The sequence below is a fragment of the Sebastes umbrosus genome, chromosome 21 (assembly GCF_015220745.1).
Source record: "Sebastes umbrosus isolate fSebUmb1 chromosome 21, fSebUmb1.pri, whole genome shotgun sequence".
Taxonomy (NCBI): Eukaryota; Metazoa; Chordata; class Actinopteri; order Perciformes; family Sebastidae; genus Sebastes; species Sebastes umbrosus.
Window position 1 is genome coordinate 17,024,312 of NC_051289.1, and position 16,218 is coordinate 17,040,529.

The 16,218-nt window shown below is 38.5% G+C and overlaps 1 protein-coding gene and 1 long non-coding RNA gene across 2 annotated transcripts in view; both read left to right on the forward strand.

Annotated features, from left to right (window-relative positions):
* Positions 1–16,218, forward strand: part of LOC119480856 (B-cell receptor CD22-like) — a 37,972-nt gene that overhangs the window by 14,143 nt on the left and 7,611 nt on the right. The window lies entirely within an intron of this gene.
* LOC119480889 lies at positions 9,205–11,167 on the forward strand. The gene is made up of 2 exons (XR_005205029.1): positions 9,205–9,247; positions 9,419–11,167. It is a non-coding gene; the product is annotated as an uncharacterized LOC119480889 (long non-coding RNA).

The following is a 16,218-nucleotide window of genomic DNA, read 5'->3' on the forward strand; positions in this document are numbered from 1 at the left end:
GTTATTTTTTGTGTTGCACTTCAGCTCAAATTCACAAACTGATATTCACTTTTGAAATCACCCATCGGAACTCATTGCTGCTCTCTATTTACTGATTTTTCTGTTGTTGCTATTCATGAACTCCACAAAAAAAATATTGAATTTGATGAGGTTTTGTTTAAAGCTTCAGTAGGCAGAATGATGTTTTTGGCAAAACTTCCATAATAACCTTTCAGCATATTGTAATACAAGTGTTCTGAGAGAAAACTAGACTTGACAGGAGACTTTGACCAATCACAGGTCATTTCAGAGAGAGCGTTTCTATTGGCTGTGCTCCGGCTGGTGGGCAGTGCTTGGTATTTCCTCAACTGATCTCAACATGGCTTCCGGGTCACAAACTTTCTCCTCTTATAGCTAAACAGAACACTACAAGATGTGACTGAAAACATTTGAGGCGAGAAATTACATTACAGTTACCAAATATTGATTCATATCTGATCAGCGCTGCCTAGTTTGATCGGAGTTTGCGAGTGATTGACAGCTGCTCAGAGACGGCAAGACTCCAGCTCAGCTCTGATTGGTTGTTTTCTTCTGGTCTGGGAAATCTTGCAGATGCCATTAGGAGCACCGGAGGACGCAGAGGCACATGATTTTTTTCAGATTACCCGTCTCATGCACTACTGTCAGGCTATAGTGACCGTTTTATAAAAATAACTTTTTTTATTCATATTTTATATTCATATTTGCTCCATTTCTACCCACTGCAGCTTTAACTAAGCCATATGAGGTGAGAGTCAGCATTTTGTTACTGTGTTTTTATTTAGAATTGACTTCTGAAGTTGTTCATTGATCACTACTTAGATCACAGTGAATCCTCATTGTAAGTTTCTGCATTATTGTGTTTGCAAATGTAGGTGATGGGTAACAGACAACATGCAATCCATATCCTCTTTCTTTCAGGTGAGCTGTGTGTTCACTGCAGTTGGAGCTAATTGTGCAACTGTTTCCATCCTGGTGATTTCTACTGATATTGCACAAGAAAAAACTACATGCAACATCCTGCCGCTGATGTATGTAAGATGGACCCATCAATGTATCTGAAGGAGACTTTTACAGCTTTAATGTGACAGATGGAGTTTATTGGGTTACACTTCATTTTACAGATCCACAAATGTCATGGTAATTAGGTGATGATTAGCAAGTAACCCATTTGAAATTTCTTTGGAATTACTGCCAAATTACCCCTTTATTTCCATGTCTGCTGATAAATAGATAATAATTAGCAAATAACTTATTTGAAATTTCTCAAAAAACTCCCTGAATCATGACATCAGCTACCAGGTTACATTTGTGTAGACAATAAGTCACACAATGATCAGAAGTCTCTTCTATGAGCTTTGGTTTTCCATCTCCGATGAAGAGCAGCGCACAGCCAATTCTCAAGTTTAAGGGGCCTATTTTAAGGAGTATATGCTATTTTAGCATATCATTATTAAATCATGTTTATAATAGTCATTTTTGATAAATTTTGATGTAAATATTGGGGTAATTTGGCAGTAATTCCAAAGAAATTTCAAATAGGTTACTTGCTAATTATCACCTAATTACCATGACATTGACCTGTAAAATGAGGTGTTACCGTTGGTTTTTATACAGCTGCACCAGCGTCAAAAATAGCTTTTTTTTCTATTTTCAATTTACACACTTATCCAGATAATTAATTATTTATTATTATTATTTATTTAAAGTCAACATAGTCAACTCAACAACAGAGTCAGGCAGGAATATACTAAATTTCAAATGTTTGGCATCTGTCCACAGTGACTGTGTACTGTAAGATATATGAAAGCATTTGAACTGAACAATAAATAAACGTTCTTCATGAGAAAAATGTGGAAAAAACACAATGCAATAAATGTTGCCAAATACCCTGTTGGCAACCCACTGTAAAACAATACAAACCACACAAGAGTAGGCAACCTCTATTGTGACACACACAACTCTTACCTAAAAAGTTTATTCAAGTGTGCTATTAGTATACTCCTTTTAAACTTAAAATAAGGAAGTATACTTTCAGTTTACTTTTTATGTACTTATCAGAAATATACTTAACAAAAGTATACATAAGTATATTTGGCTCATACTGCCAAGTATACAGAAAAGTCTAAGTATACTTGGCTTGTAGGCCTACTTGTACTTAATCTTTTGATCGAGCTATACTTAAAAAAAACTTATAATTAAGTATTCTTGCCTTATAGGCCTACAGAAAGGAATACATGGCTTGTAGCTGTGCTTACTTTTTGATAGTCTATTCAAGTGTATATGATGTTTTGCCCCTGTGTGACGACTGGATCTGGATTTTACAGAGTCAAACAGATGAAGAGCTGACTGTTAAAGAGCCAGTAATTGAAAAACAGAAGAAGAAGAAGATTAACTTCTCCAAGCTTTGACCTGAACCTTCCTCAGCTTCAGTGCAGGACAGATATATGAACCGTTTTATGAGGATATGTTACGTATGCACCGGTCAAAGCTTACTAGACAGCAAAGAGCTTAACAGACTGCTGACATCCCAGAGGATCTCTACGCTCAAGAGAAAATGAGTTTCTGTAAAGATTACATTTGAATAGAATTAATACCTTTATTTTTATTCATACAGTATCTTTTTTATGTTAGATAATATAGAAAAAGAAACTGGAGCCTGGTCAGGAAAATGGCACTTTCATTGCTTACAGTTCAATAAAGTGAAACTCAAAACCTCCACATCCTGCAGCTGTTTCTTCATTTTCACACAGCTGCTGTAATGTGATTTGTTATTTGCATGTGAGCCAACAAAAGTCCCGAAGCTCTAAATAGAGAACAAGTCTAAATGACACCAGAAGCATTTCTGCACATACATTTGCATATTAGGGTATTTAGTAGGATATTTTATTATAATATAGTAGTAAAGAATTTTTTATTTATTTATTATTATTTCCATTTTTATTTTTTGACAAGGCGTCTAACGTAATCTCAGTTTCTTAGGTAAGTGAAGCCCATTTTCTTAATACATTTATTTGTATTTTATTCAGTGAAAGGCTGACGACATTGTACCTGGATTTAAACATGTATTTACTGTTCTGTAATTTAAACTTTTTAAGCACCTTTTAATAATCCTAGTAATCACATTTCAATATGAACAATATTCAATAAATGCATCCACAATATATAAAGTTCCTTTTGTATGTAATAATAAAAGACAGTGAGAGTTTCTTTTCCTTCTCACTGCGGTACATGCAAGCTATCCTCAATCTAAACCAGTAAAGCCACTATCTCCTCATTACGACTCTGAATGTGTCACTTCTCTATTTAGAATACTTTTGTTTGATCATTGGTTCGTACATTAAGGGAAATTGTGGTATTTTCACATTCTGCTACGGTTGTAGTCGTACAAATGTGTGAAAAGTGTGTGAATTATAGCTTTATTTGCAGGAACAGCAGGAGTGATATTTTGATCATCCTTCCATTAACTCTTCCTTCCTCTCATCGTTTCATCCTAGCTCACTGATCTGTGACTATGCTGCACTGTGACTTCTGCTTTGACCTGATTAGACTGAACGACTGCTCTGAGGAGAACACACTGACTCCAATGTAAGTACATGTCTGCTACAATCGTTAAGATCAGGATCAAATGGCAAGTAGTAGAAGAACCATATTTATCTATTGATATGTTATTAATTACTATTACAGCTTTGAGAGCTTCGGCTGATTCAGAATGCTGCTGCCAGGGTTGTAACGAGGAGGTTGGTGAAGTTTTAAGAAAGTTTATTGAGTGACAAGGCTGGACGAGGGTGAGTGATGGAGGTAGGCTGAGGTTGCACCTGGGTAGCAGATAGGAGAGCAAGCAGGCAGGCCGACAGGGCAAAAAGAATCAGCATAGGAAAAAACAGACACAAATAAAGTACCGGTTAAGAATATAAGGAACTTAACTTACTAAGCTTGGCCAGAGCATCGCTACCACGGTAGTTGAGATAATGATCTGGGCGAGGACAGGACAGGAAGGAAAGCCAGGGTTGAAATAGTGAGGAGTTGACGAGTGGATTGATCACAGGTGTGTGCAGAGCAGGGAGCTAGGAGAGGTGACGAACGAGCTGATTGGCAGCCGGTGAGCAGGGAGATTGGGCCCAGGTTGACTGCAGGACAGGAAGAGACTCTCTCTCACACACACACACACACACACACACACACACACAAGCCGGGGACATGGAACACAGGGGACACTAGGAAATAAGCCAGAGCATGGCCACGGCCGTGACAATCACTACATTGAGCCTCATGCACAATATTCTCTTAAATTTCTCTTATATTTTCGCTTACATCTTCTGTTTAGAGAAAAAATAAATAAATCATAAATTGGAGTCGTGTGGCAGATTGTTTATTACTGCATTAGCATAGGTAATGCCCCCTAAAAACTATATGTGCAGGTATTAGCATAGTTGACACCACCTAAACAATAGGCCTATGGGCAGGTATTAGCATAAGTAATGCCCCCTGAACACTATATATGCAGGTATCAGCATACGTAATGCCCCCTAAACACTATATATGGGCATGTATTAACATAGATAACGCCCTCTAAACACTATATAAGGTCAGGTATTAGCATAGATAATGCCCCTAAACACTTTATAAGGTCATATATTAGCAGAGGTAACGCCCCCTACACTGTATATGGGCAAACATTGAAACAGACATACACTGTAGGCCTATATTACTACCGTTAATGGTACTGTTAAATAAATTTAAACAAAGTAAATATGTGATTTTCCAGAGCGTCAGTACTGGCATTTACAGGAAATTCAAAAAAGCATTGAAGAGCAGTATGTTATCCACCTAATATCATCCAAGGGTTTTTATAGTCTAAGTAGGGATCAATGGACCAATAGGATTTATTTAGCCGCCCACAAATTGAATGATCCAATCATTATAATTACTCTTAAACATACAATAATCTAAATTTGATTATATGATATTCACATTTTTTTTTAATGTTCCTCAAATGTAAAACTTTTTGTTTCCATGCAATGGACAAACAATTTGTGGACTTTGAAACACTTTTTTCTTATCTTGGTAAGAGTGTTCTTGTCCACTTATAAAATGTTCTCTTACCTAAGACAAGAGCAAAAATAAGAAAACATTAGTGAATCCCAAAAATCAGTGGGTACCAACAAATAAGTACAAATCGTGGATTCGAACCAAAATAAGTGAAAATATGTTTGTATATCGCTTCCTGCATTAGGCCCATTGGCTACCAGTTTCACACAGAATCAACTTCAAAATGATGTTGCTTGTCAATAAATCACTCAACAGTTTAGGTGCTAGATATTTATCACATCTCCTAACCCAGTATAAACCTTTCAGACCGCTCAGGTCAGCTGGATCTGGATTACTAGCGGTTCCCAGAGTTCAAACTAAACATGGTGAAGGTGTCTTTTGTGTCTATGCTGCTCAAATGTGGAACAAATTGCCAAAAGAGCAAAGACTTGAGACAATGCTGACTTCTTTCAAATCCAAGACAAAGACATACCTGTTTACCGCCGCTTATAATTAATTTTCTTGTAAATCAAATTTGTTATTGTTCTTATTATAGAGCATATAGACTCACAGGATATGAGGTGAGAAACCTAACCGCTCTTGCTCTGTGCTCTTAAATCATAGGAAGTCGACATGGTGTTATATTACAATAGCTGAAAAAAGGGAAGTTGGTTTGTTGAACTGTTCATACATTTAACCATTTTCACATTAGCCACCAACCAAAGCATCTAATCGTCGCTCTTTTATTGATGTGGGCTTCTTTGGTAAGACAACGTTATTTACTGGTTTTACTTACTTAGGCTACATGTGACAAACAGTAAATTGTGGTTGTACACAGCATGTTGAATGCTTCGTAATACTGCATTATTGTGTTTGTAAATCCAGGTGATGAGTGTCATTGCAGTCCAGTCTGTGAAAATGGTGACAGCCATCGTGTTACTGAATGTCCTCTTTGTCTCAGGTGAGCTGTTTGTTCAGTCTCTTTTATTTGGAGACGTTTTACTTGAATCATTTAGACTTAAAAACATTTTTCCTCTAAATTCATGTGAATGTTACAATCTGTATTTTCTGTCACTGTGTTAATACTGACTTTGTTATTTGGAGATCTTTTGGTGGATATGGACAGGTTTGGCTCGTGGGGGATTGTTGTTGTAAATGATTACAAAAACTGTACAGTGGAAAATATATATATATATATATATATATATTACTGCTGAAGTACATTTTGGCTTCCTGGAGTTTTTTTTTTTTTTTTTACACATTACAACTGTTAATCATGAGTCTTTCACAGGTGCTGTGGCTGTTTGTCCTGAAGAGTCAGACCTATTCATTACTACACCTCTGGAGATGAAAGCACTGAGTGGATCCTGCCTGCAGATCCCATGTAACTTTAGTCATAACATAAGCGTTCAACAGACATTAGACGGTACAATACCAACCTCTGGAGTGTGGATTAAAAGAACCATCGATTTTGCCAACAATCCTGATGATGTGATTTTCAACAGTAGCGGGATGAATAATATCTATCCAATGAGTCTTACTGGAGACCTGAGTCAGAAAAACTGCACCACTTTATTTTCCAATTTAATCACTAATTACACAGACATGTACTTCTTCAGAATTGAGAACGGACCATTCAGGGCAACAGCTCAATGTAATCCTCTTCAAATAAAAGTTAACGGTAAGATCATTTTGATTTATATCAGTCTATAATGTTATTGTTTAGATTAAAAAGTGAAATCAGTTGAACCTAACCTTAAATGACCTGAATAATAGATGAATAAACCTGTAAATATCTACTGTAGGATTAGCAACAGTAGCCTAGAGAGTCATTGGCTTGAATGTCTGACTGAAAAACATACACTTCCTGCATATCAATAGGATATTTTGTGTGCGCTACTATTATTAGTCGCATGAGAAAGCTACATCCTGAACTTTGCATTTAAAACTTAAAAAAGGAGGAAGTGTCCTGTGTTGAGTTATTTTCACTATATATACCATCAGTGATGGACAAAATCTACACTGATTAGTCAAAGTTTACTTTTTCTGTTTCCCCTCCAAAGGGTCAAATCTGATTAAAGGGAGACGAAAGGAGTAAAACCAAATGTCTGTCAATCAAATCTGTGTTGACATTTCGGACTTTTCTCTAACTTGTGCTTTATTGTGAAATATTGGAGAGTTTTTTGCCTTTTTTTGTCACAAACAATTATTGAAATGAAACCATGTGTGAAGTTTCGAAGGGAAACGTCTTTTTGGTGGTCTGATGACAAGGAGCTCTGAACAAACACTGCTCTTTTTATAAGGGATCACAAACCCCGAAGTATAATATAATCTTATCATTAGAGCATTTCATAGTTGCGTGTCGCGAAGGAGGCTAAATAACGCTCCAAACTTACGCTAAATTTTGGTGAGGAAAAACTGTCATGGCCATTTTCAAAGGGGTCCCTTGACCTCTGACCTCCAGACATGTGATTGAAAATGGGTTCTATGGGTACCCACGAGTCTCCCCTTTACAGACATGCCCTCTTTATGATAATCACATGCAGTTTGGGGCAAGTCATAGTCAAGTCAGCACACTGACACACTGACAGCTGTTGTTGCCTGTTGGGCTGCAGTTTGCCATGTTATGATTTGAGCATATTTTTTGATGTTATATCCAGTACAATAGTTGTCAGTATTTTGTGTTGTTAATTGATTTCCAGTAATAAATACATACATTTGCATAAAGCAAGCATATTTTTTCCTCTCCCAAGTTGTTAAGAGTATTAAATACTTGACAAATCTCCCTTTAAGGTACATTTTGAACAGATATAAAAATGTCAGATTAATTTGCGATCAATCATGGACAATCATGTCGCGATTAAATATTTTAATCGAGTGACAGCCCTACTTATCATATATGTAAAATCTTAAACTGTAATGAGTACAGCTGGTGTATAGCTGTAGTGGAGTAAAAAGTAAAATATTTTGCTCTCAAATGTAGAAGAGAACAAGTACAAAGTAAATGAAGATGGTGAACATGGTAAACATTATACCTGGTAAATATCAGCATGTTATAATTGTGGCGTGTTATCACGCTGACATTAGCGTTTACCTGAAGTTTAGCCTCACAGAGAGGCTAGCATGTCTGTAGACTCTTAGTGTTGTTGCTGTGTTTTTCAGTGTACAATCTGTCTTTGATTTGAAACCCCAGATTCTCCTCCGAGGCCCAGCATTGAGATCCCAGATGATCTGAGGGAGAATCAGTCTGTCACTATAACCTGCTCAGCTTTCACTCCCTGTCCACACTCCCCTCCTGAACTCACCTGGACTCTCCAACAAGACCCTCACAACAAAGTAGAGGAAAACACAGATCGAACCTTCACAACTAAAATCCAGACGACCTTCACTCTGTCAGACGAACATGATGAACTCAACATCACCTGTTCAGCCAGATATCCTCTAAATGAAGGAAAAGACGTCAAGACAGCAGAGGAGAGAATGACACTCAGTGTTTCATGTAAGACAACCAGTGTTTCCACAATTATTCTCCTTTCTCACGGCTCTGGTGCTACTCTCTTATCTCACATCTCTATCACATTTTCCTCAGATGCTCCCAAAGACACAGCAGTGTCCATCAGTCCGCCAGGTTTGGTGTCAGTAGGTAGCTGGGTGAACCTGACCTGCTCTAGCAGAGCCAATCCTCCTGTCATCCGCTTCACCTGGTTCAAGACCAGCAGGAACGGACCTGTCAATGTATTTGAAGGAGACTTTTACAGCTTGAATGTCACTGATGGAGGAGTTTATTACTGCGTGGCCACAAATGAGCTTGGTAATGGAACATCACCAGAGATCCATCTGACTATGAAAGGTAAAAAGTGGGACTTCCGCGATGCTGCATCAATATTGTTGCATGTCAACATTCAACACTTTTTTAGTCACTTATATTGGCTTTGTTTTCTTGTCTTGACGTGAAGTTGTCTCTCTAGAATTGGGGCCGTTTATTGGAGGAATCGTTGGGTTCATCGCACTCATCTGCCTGATTGTATGTGTTTGGTAAGTGTCACAAATCAAAGCAGATGACTCAATAATATCTGTTTCTCACCAGTGTTGACACTTTATTGGCACACTGTATGCTGAACCTAAAGTATACAGTATAATTACTCTAATGTCTTCCAGGCGTTTAAAGTCAACACATGCAACTGAACAACGGACTCAGGTGAGACCATACTAAACTTCCCTCTACAGTAGGCCTGTGTTTTGAATGTTTTACGTCTCTTCACATTGGCTGTGGAGTCTACCTGACGCAGTGTCGGTAATTATTTAACATGGAAGGATCCAGCTGAAGATTCACCTCACAACACTTCCTGTTTGGATTATTTTTTTGCAGAGTCAAACGGGTGAAGAGGCGGCTGCTGAAGAGCCAGCAAGTAAAACAGAAGAAGAAATCATCCATTATGGAGAGATCGACTTCTCCACGAGACCTGAACTGGCCTCGGTGCAGGACGGTGGACAGCAGCAGGATACGCTGTACGCACAGGTCAAAGTGTCCCAGACAGCAAACAGCTTAAGACAGACCGCCGACGGCCCAGAGGATCTCTACGCTCAAGTGAAGAGAAACTGAGTGCTCTTGTTAAAAGACAAAAAATACATTTATGTAGAATTCATATTTAATATGCCTTAATGTTGTCCTTGCTGCCTACAGTTCAATGGAGAGGAATTTAAAACATCCACATCCTGCAGATTTTCAATGTCAGTTATCAACATATTCTCCCAATCCTGGATTATGGTGCCTTGATCTACAGACTCGCCTCCAAAAATCATCTCAATAAACTGGACGTCATCTACCATACTGCCATTCGCTTTGTCACCGGTGTCCCTTTCAACACTCATCACTGTAACCTGTAATCTCTATAGTCAACTGGCCATCCCTCCATAGCAGGCGTCAGACCAGAAGACTATCATTGGCAAAACCCCTCCATATCTCCGCTCACTACTCAATATCTACAACAGGAACTGCAATTTACGTTCTAGCAAATTCTTCAGTATGGTCATTCCTCCTTTGGTCGTCTCTCATTCCAGTTTGCTGCTCCTAGTGACTGGAATGAGTTGCAAAAGATGCTAAAACTCCACACCCTTATTCTGTTACCCTCCTTTAATGACTCATTACAAGCGATAGTTTCTGATCACTGCACCTGCTTCTGAATTTGCCTCTCTGGAACACAGCACATATATATATATATATATATATATATATATATATTGTTGTATATACTGTATTTATTGTGATGTTTTCATTTTGTCTGTTTTATTGCACTAATCGTATTTATGTTCTATGTTCTAATGCAGGGGTCTCCAACAAGTAGCTCGCAAGCTACCCGTTTCTGAGTGGCTCGCTAACAGTTCTTTGTCAAACTGTTTAAATTACAACCCAATCAAATTCACAGACATCCCACCCCATTCTGAGACCAAATGATTATATGCCTATTGGCTGTCAATTAAACTAGTTAGGCTGCTGTCAGGTTTGTAACGCCATAACATACAGAGACCGGATTTGACAATGACCGCAGAAAATAGCAGGCCAATAAAAGGCAAAAAATACATTATTTTCATGAGGAATCGGTATGTCTCACATTTGCGGTGTGAGCGTGTTAGTCAGTAAAAGATTTATCGTCGAGCGCCAAGTCCACAGCAACTTTTCATGGGACTTTCCAGCTGGTAGCAGTTTATGATCAAAGAAGGTAAAGGAGCCAAAAACGATCCTTAAAAGACGACAGTCTCTGTTTACCAAAGAAGGCCGATGAAGCAAAGAGCCATCTTTTAGTGGCGCACATCCTAACGAAACAAAAAAGCCCTTCACCTATGAAAGAATTGTAAAAGTGGCGATGACTGCGGTGGTTGAAACGTTATTAAAGGACCATAAAAGTAAGACAGACTTGGTGCTTTGAGTAGCTCTCAGCCACTTTCATTTTGTCAAATTAGCTCTCAGAGGGAAACAGGTTGGAGACCCCTGTTCTAATGTCTTGCTGCCTCTTGGCCACGTCATCATTGTAAATGAGAATTGGTTCTCAATTGACTTATGTGGTTAAATAAAGATAAAATAAAATAAAAATAAATAAATATTTGTGTGCTGAACTCACGCAGCTGTTTATGTGTGATTTGTTATTCATATGTCCAGATGTGTGCAAATAAAAGTCCCAAAGCTTTAAATAGGGAGCTACAGTCAAAAATGATGACATGAAAAGGATAGTGAACATGGCACCAGAAGCAGTTCTGCACACACATTCGTGATGTTAAACAAGATTACATTTAGTTTTGACATTTTTATGTGTCATTTTGTTTCATGATATCTTCTGATTATTTCTGACAAGGCATCGACCTTGTTTTGTTACGTATTGTGTATCCCGTTTTCTCCATACAGTCATTTTAATTACGACAGAAAACAAGATGAAGATTGTTTCCTCTCTGTAAGGTTGGGCTGTTTTTGCCACATTTTTATTGTCATTATTTTTCTTCCCCTCAATTCTTTGTATGCAAAAATAGGAGCAAAAAGGACGTAAAACTAGAAGCACTGCCTGCAGGTAATGCTAGTAGACGGAGGAGGAGCTGCTTTTTCTCAGCCAGCTGCTTAGTTTACAACCATTTTAAGATATGCGGCAAACTAAGCTAAACAGTTAGACTACATACAGACTGCTTTTGTTTTAGCTTGTGTAGCCGAGGGTTACGTTGCAGATATACTTTATGAAGGTAATAAAATAATAGCATGGAGGCTCCGTATAGTCTGCATCAAGACGGCAACAACTTCTTTAACCTTGTCAACAACAGGCATCACCACTTCACCACTTCACCGCTTCACCACTTCCTTATTTGCTAACATTACTGAGAAGTTGCATGTTTAAAATGAAGAAATTCAACATGAGTACATCTAGATCTTTATGTAAACCAACTGGATCACTTGATAGTTGACAGTGAACGACATGCAGATATACATTATAAATCTCTGTGGCTAACAGTCAGGGTTACAGCAAACCATCCTCCTTTGTAATAACAAAACGGTACCACAACAACTAAACTACTCATAATAAAACTCCCTCTATAGAGTGCTCCAGGGATGACATATTTTTGTAGGCCAGCCAGGAAGTTAGCATCGCCCTGGTTCCCTTGACAAAAAGCCAATGGGATTTTCAAATTGGGATTTGGATTATTGCAGAAAACAAGCTCTGTGGCAAACAAACGTTTATGATACTTATACGTTTTGTTCAGCAAGATAATCTTCACAAATGAACACCACTTTTATGAAGTAAAAAGCTGACATTAGGCTATAAATAAACTACACCACGGTCGCATGAGCGCGAGTATAAACAACGAGGCTGTAATGGCGGATGAGTTGGCATGATGACGTTTTGTAGTCTTAGTAGTCTCCAAGAACTACAGGAGAAGATAATATTGACAAAAACAAGAGGGACCAGCAGCATAACTGTTCGGCCCCTAATAAGGCATACAGGCTTGCTGTGAGTCATGTGATCAAAATTAATCTTTGAGAATAAATATGTCATTCACACCCTGATGAGATCAAGTTGTCTCAAAAGATGACTTCCTCACTCACAGGATGTGAGCAGGAGGAGTCAAGACTTCTTCTTCTTTTTCTGCAGTATTTCAGTCATTTCATGTTTGCTTGTATATCACAACGGCTTAGCAGGGAAGTCGGGTAGCTACTGGGTCTGTTGCAGTTTTGCTGACATTCACAAATTGTATTTTTTAAAAACTAATTATTTCTTCGTTTTAGCTGCCGGCTTCTTTGGAAAGGTAACATGTTACTGTTTTTATGTTTATCTCAGAGAGGTTTCTTTATTTTGCTGCTTTTCATGAACTCTACTTTTATTTGTTGGGTTTTGTTTTAGCAGAAATATCATAAACTCACACTGGATCATTTTATATTTAAACTGTTTTTAACTCTGCAGAGCTTATTAATCACTATTATAACAGTAATATCTGATTGTACACGGAGAGTTCCTGGTTTGAATGTATTCATTTGAGGTGGCTTTAAAAGAACATGAATGCTTCATTTAAAAGATGTTTTATGAAAAGTAACTTTTTGCCAAATCCAGGTGATGAGTGTCATTTCAGTCCAGTCTGTGAAAATGTTGACAGCCATCGTGTTACTGAGCGTCTTCTTAGTTTCAGGTGAGTTGTTTGTTCAATCACTTTTATTTGAAGACGTTACTTTTTCCAACTGTTCATGCTCTGTCTGCAGTGAAATGTTTTATACTGACATTGTTAAAAAAGACCAAACATGTTGCTGCTGAATTACAGTTTGTGCATCATGAACTTTCTCTTCATGCAGATTTTGCTTCACAATTTGTTCATCACGAGTCTGTTTCACAGGTGCTGTGGCGGTTTGTCCTGAAGGGTCAGCCCTGTTCATTACTGCACCAAAGAAGATGGAAGCACTGAGTGGATCCTGTCTGCAAATCCCATGTAACTTTAGTCGTAACATAACCGCTAAAGAGACATTTGACGGTACAAGAACAACCTTCGGAGTGTGGATTAAAAGTAGCACACGTGTTGCCAAAAATCGAAATAATGTGATTTTCAACAGCAGCAGGATGAATAATATCTATCCAATGAGTCTTACTGGAGACCTGAGTCAGAAAAACTGCACCACTTTATTTTCCAGTGTAAACACAAGTTACAAAGACAAGTACTACTTCAGAATTGAGAACGGACCATTCAGGGCAACAGCTAAATGCCATCCTCTTCAAATAAATGTTAAAGGTAAGAGAGTTTTGTTTTTTATCAGTCAGTCTGAAACGTTATTGTTTAGAATAAAAAGTGAAAGTTGCAACTTTTTTCACTTTGCCATGAATTTAAATTCTGATTAAACACTGATTCTGTTGTTACAGTTTGACATTAAAATTGTTGAATTTTGGGATATTAAAATGAAAACTTTATATACTTTATGCATTTTCAATACAAGGTTGTCGCCTTCTGTGTCAGCTTTTGCATTTAAAAAGAGTTCTATCCATCATAACCCTTTTTTTATTGTACAATCTGTGTTTGATTTGAAACTCCAGATTCTCCTCCGAGGCCCAGAATTGAGATCTCAGGTGATCTGAAGGAGAATCAGTCTGTCACTATAACCTGTTCAGCTTTCACTCCCTGTCCACACTCCCCTCCTAAACTCACCTGGACTCTCCAACAAGACCCTCACAACAAAGTAGAGGAAAACACAGATGGAACCTTCACAACTAAAATCCAGAAGACCTTCACTCTGTCAGACAAAGATGATGGATTCATCATCACCTGTTCAGCCAGATATCCTGTAAATGAAGGAAAAGACGTCAAGACAGCAGAGAACAGAACGACGCTCAGTGTTTCATGTAAGACAACCAGTGTTTCCACGATTATTCTCCTTTCTCACGGCTCTGGTGCTACTCTCTTATCTCACATCTCTATCACATTTTCCTCAGATGCTCCCAAAAACACCTCAGTGTCCATCAGTCCGCCAGGTTTGGTGTCAGTAGGTAGCTGGGTGAACCTGACCTGCTCTAGCAGAGCCAATCCTCCTGTCATCCGCTTCACCTGGTTCAAGACCAGCAGGAACGGACCTGTCAATGTATTTGAAGGAGACTTTTACAGCTTTAATGTCACTGATGGAGGAGTTTATTACTGCGTGGCCACAAATGACCTTGGTAATGGAACATCACCAGAGATCCATCTGACTATGAAAGGTAAAAAGTGGGACTTCCGCGATGCTGCATCAATATTGTTGCACGTCAACATTCAACACTTTTTTAGTCACTTATATTGGCTTTGTTTTCTTGTCTTAAGGTGAAGTTGTCTCTCTAGAATTGGGGCCGTTTATTGGAGGAATCGTTGGGTTCATCGCACTCATCTGCCTGATTGTATGTGTTTGGTAAGTGTCACAAATCAAAGCAGATGACTCAATAATATCTGTTTCTCACCAGTGTTGACACTTTACTGGCACACTGTATGCTGAACCTAAAGAATACAGTATAATCACTCTAATGTCTTCCAGGCGTTTAAAGTCAACATATGCAACTGCACAACAGACTCAGGTGAGACCATACTAAACTTCCCTCTACAGTAGGCCTGTGTTTTGAATGTTTTACGTCTCTTCACATTGGCTGTGGAGTCTACCTGACGCAGTGTCGGTAATTATTTAACATGGAAGGATCCAGCTGAAGATTCACCTCACAACACTTCCTGTTTGGATTATTTTTTTGCAGAGTCAAACGGGTGAAGAGGCGGCTGCTGAAGAGCCAGCAAGTAAAACAGAAGAAGAAATCATCCATTATGGAGAGATCGACTTCTCCACGAGACCTGAACTGGCCTCGGTGCAGGACGGTGGACAGCAGCAGGATACGCTGTACGCACAGGTCAAAGTGTCCCAGACAGCAAACAGCTTAAGACAGACCGCCGACGGCCCAGAGGATCTCTACGCTCAAGTGAAGAGAAACTGAGTGCTCTTGTTAAAAGACAAAAAATACATTTATGTAGAATTCATATTTAATGTGCCTTAATGTTGTCTTTGCTGCCTACAGTTCAATGGAGAGAAATTTAAAACATCCACATCCTGCAGATTTTCAATGTCAGTTATCAACATATTCTCCCAATCCTGGATTATGGTGCCTTAATCTACAGACTCGCCTCCAAAAATCATCTCAATAAAGTGGACGTCATCTACCATACTGCCATTCGCTTTGTCACCGGTGTCCCTTTCAACACTCATCACTGTAACCTGTATTCTCTATAGTCAACTGGCCATCCCTCCATAGCAGGCGTCAGACCAGAAGACTATCATTTGCAAAACCCCTCCATACCTCCGGTCACTACTCAATATCTACAACAGGAACTGCAATTTACGTTTTAGCAAATTCTTCAGTATGGTCATTCCTCCTTTGGTCGTCTCTCATTCCAGTTTGCTGCTCCTAGTGACTGGAATGAGTTGCAAAAGATGCTAAAACTCCACACCCTTATTCTGTTACCCTCCTTTAATGACTCATTACAAGCAATAGTTTCTGATCACTGCACCTGCTTCCGAATTTGCCTCTCTGGAACACAGCACATATATATATATATATATATATACATATATATATATATATATTGTTGTATATACTGTATTTATTGTGATGTTTTAATTTTGTCTGTTTTATTGCACTAGTC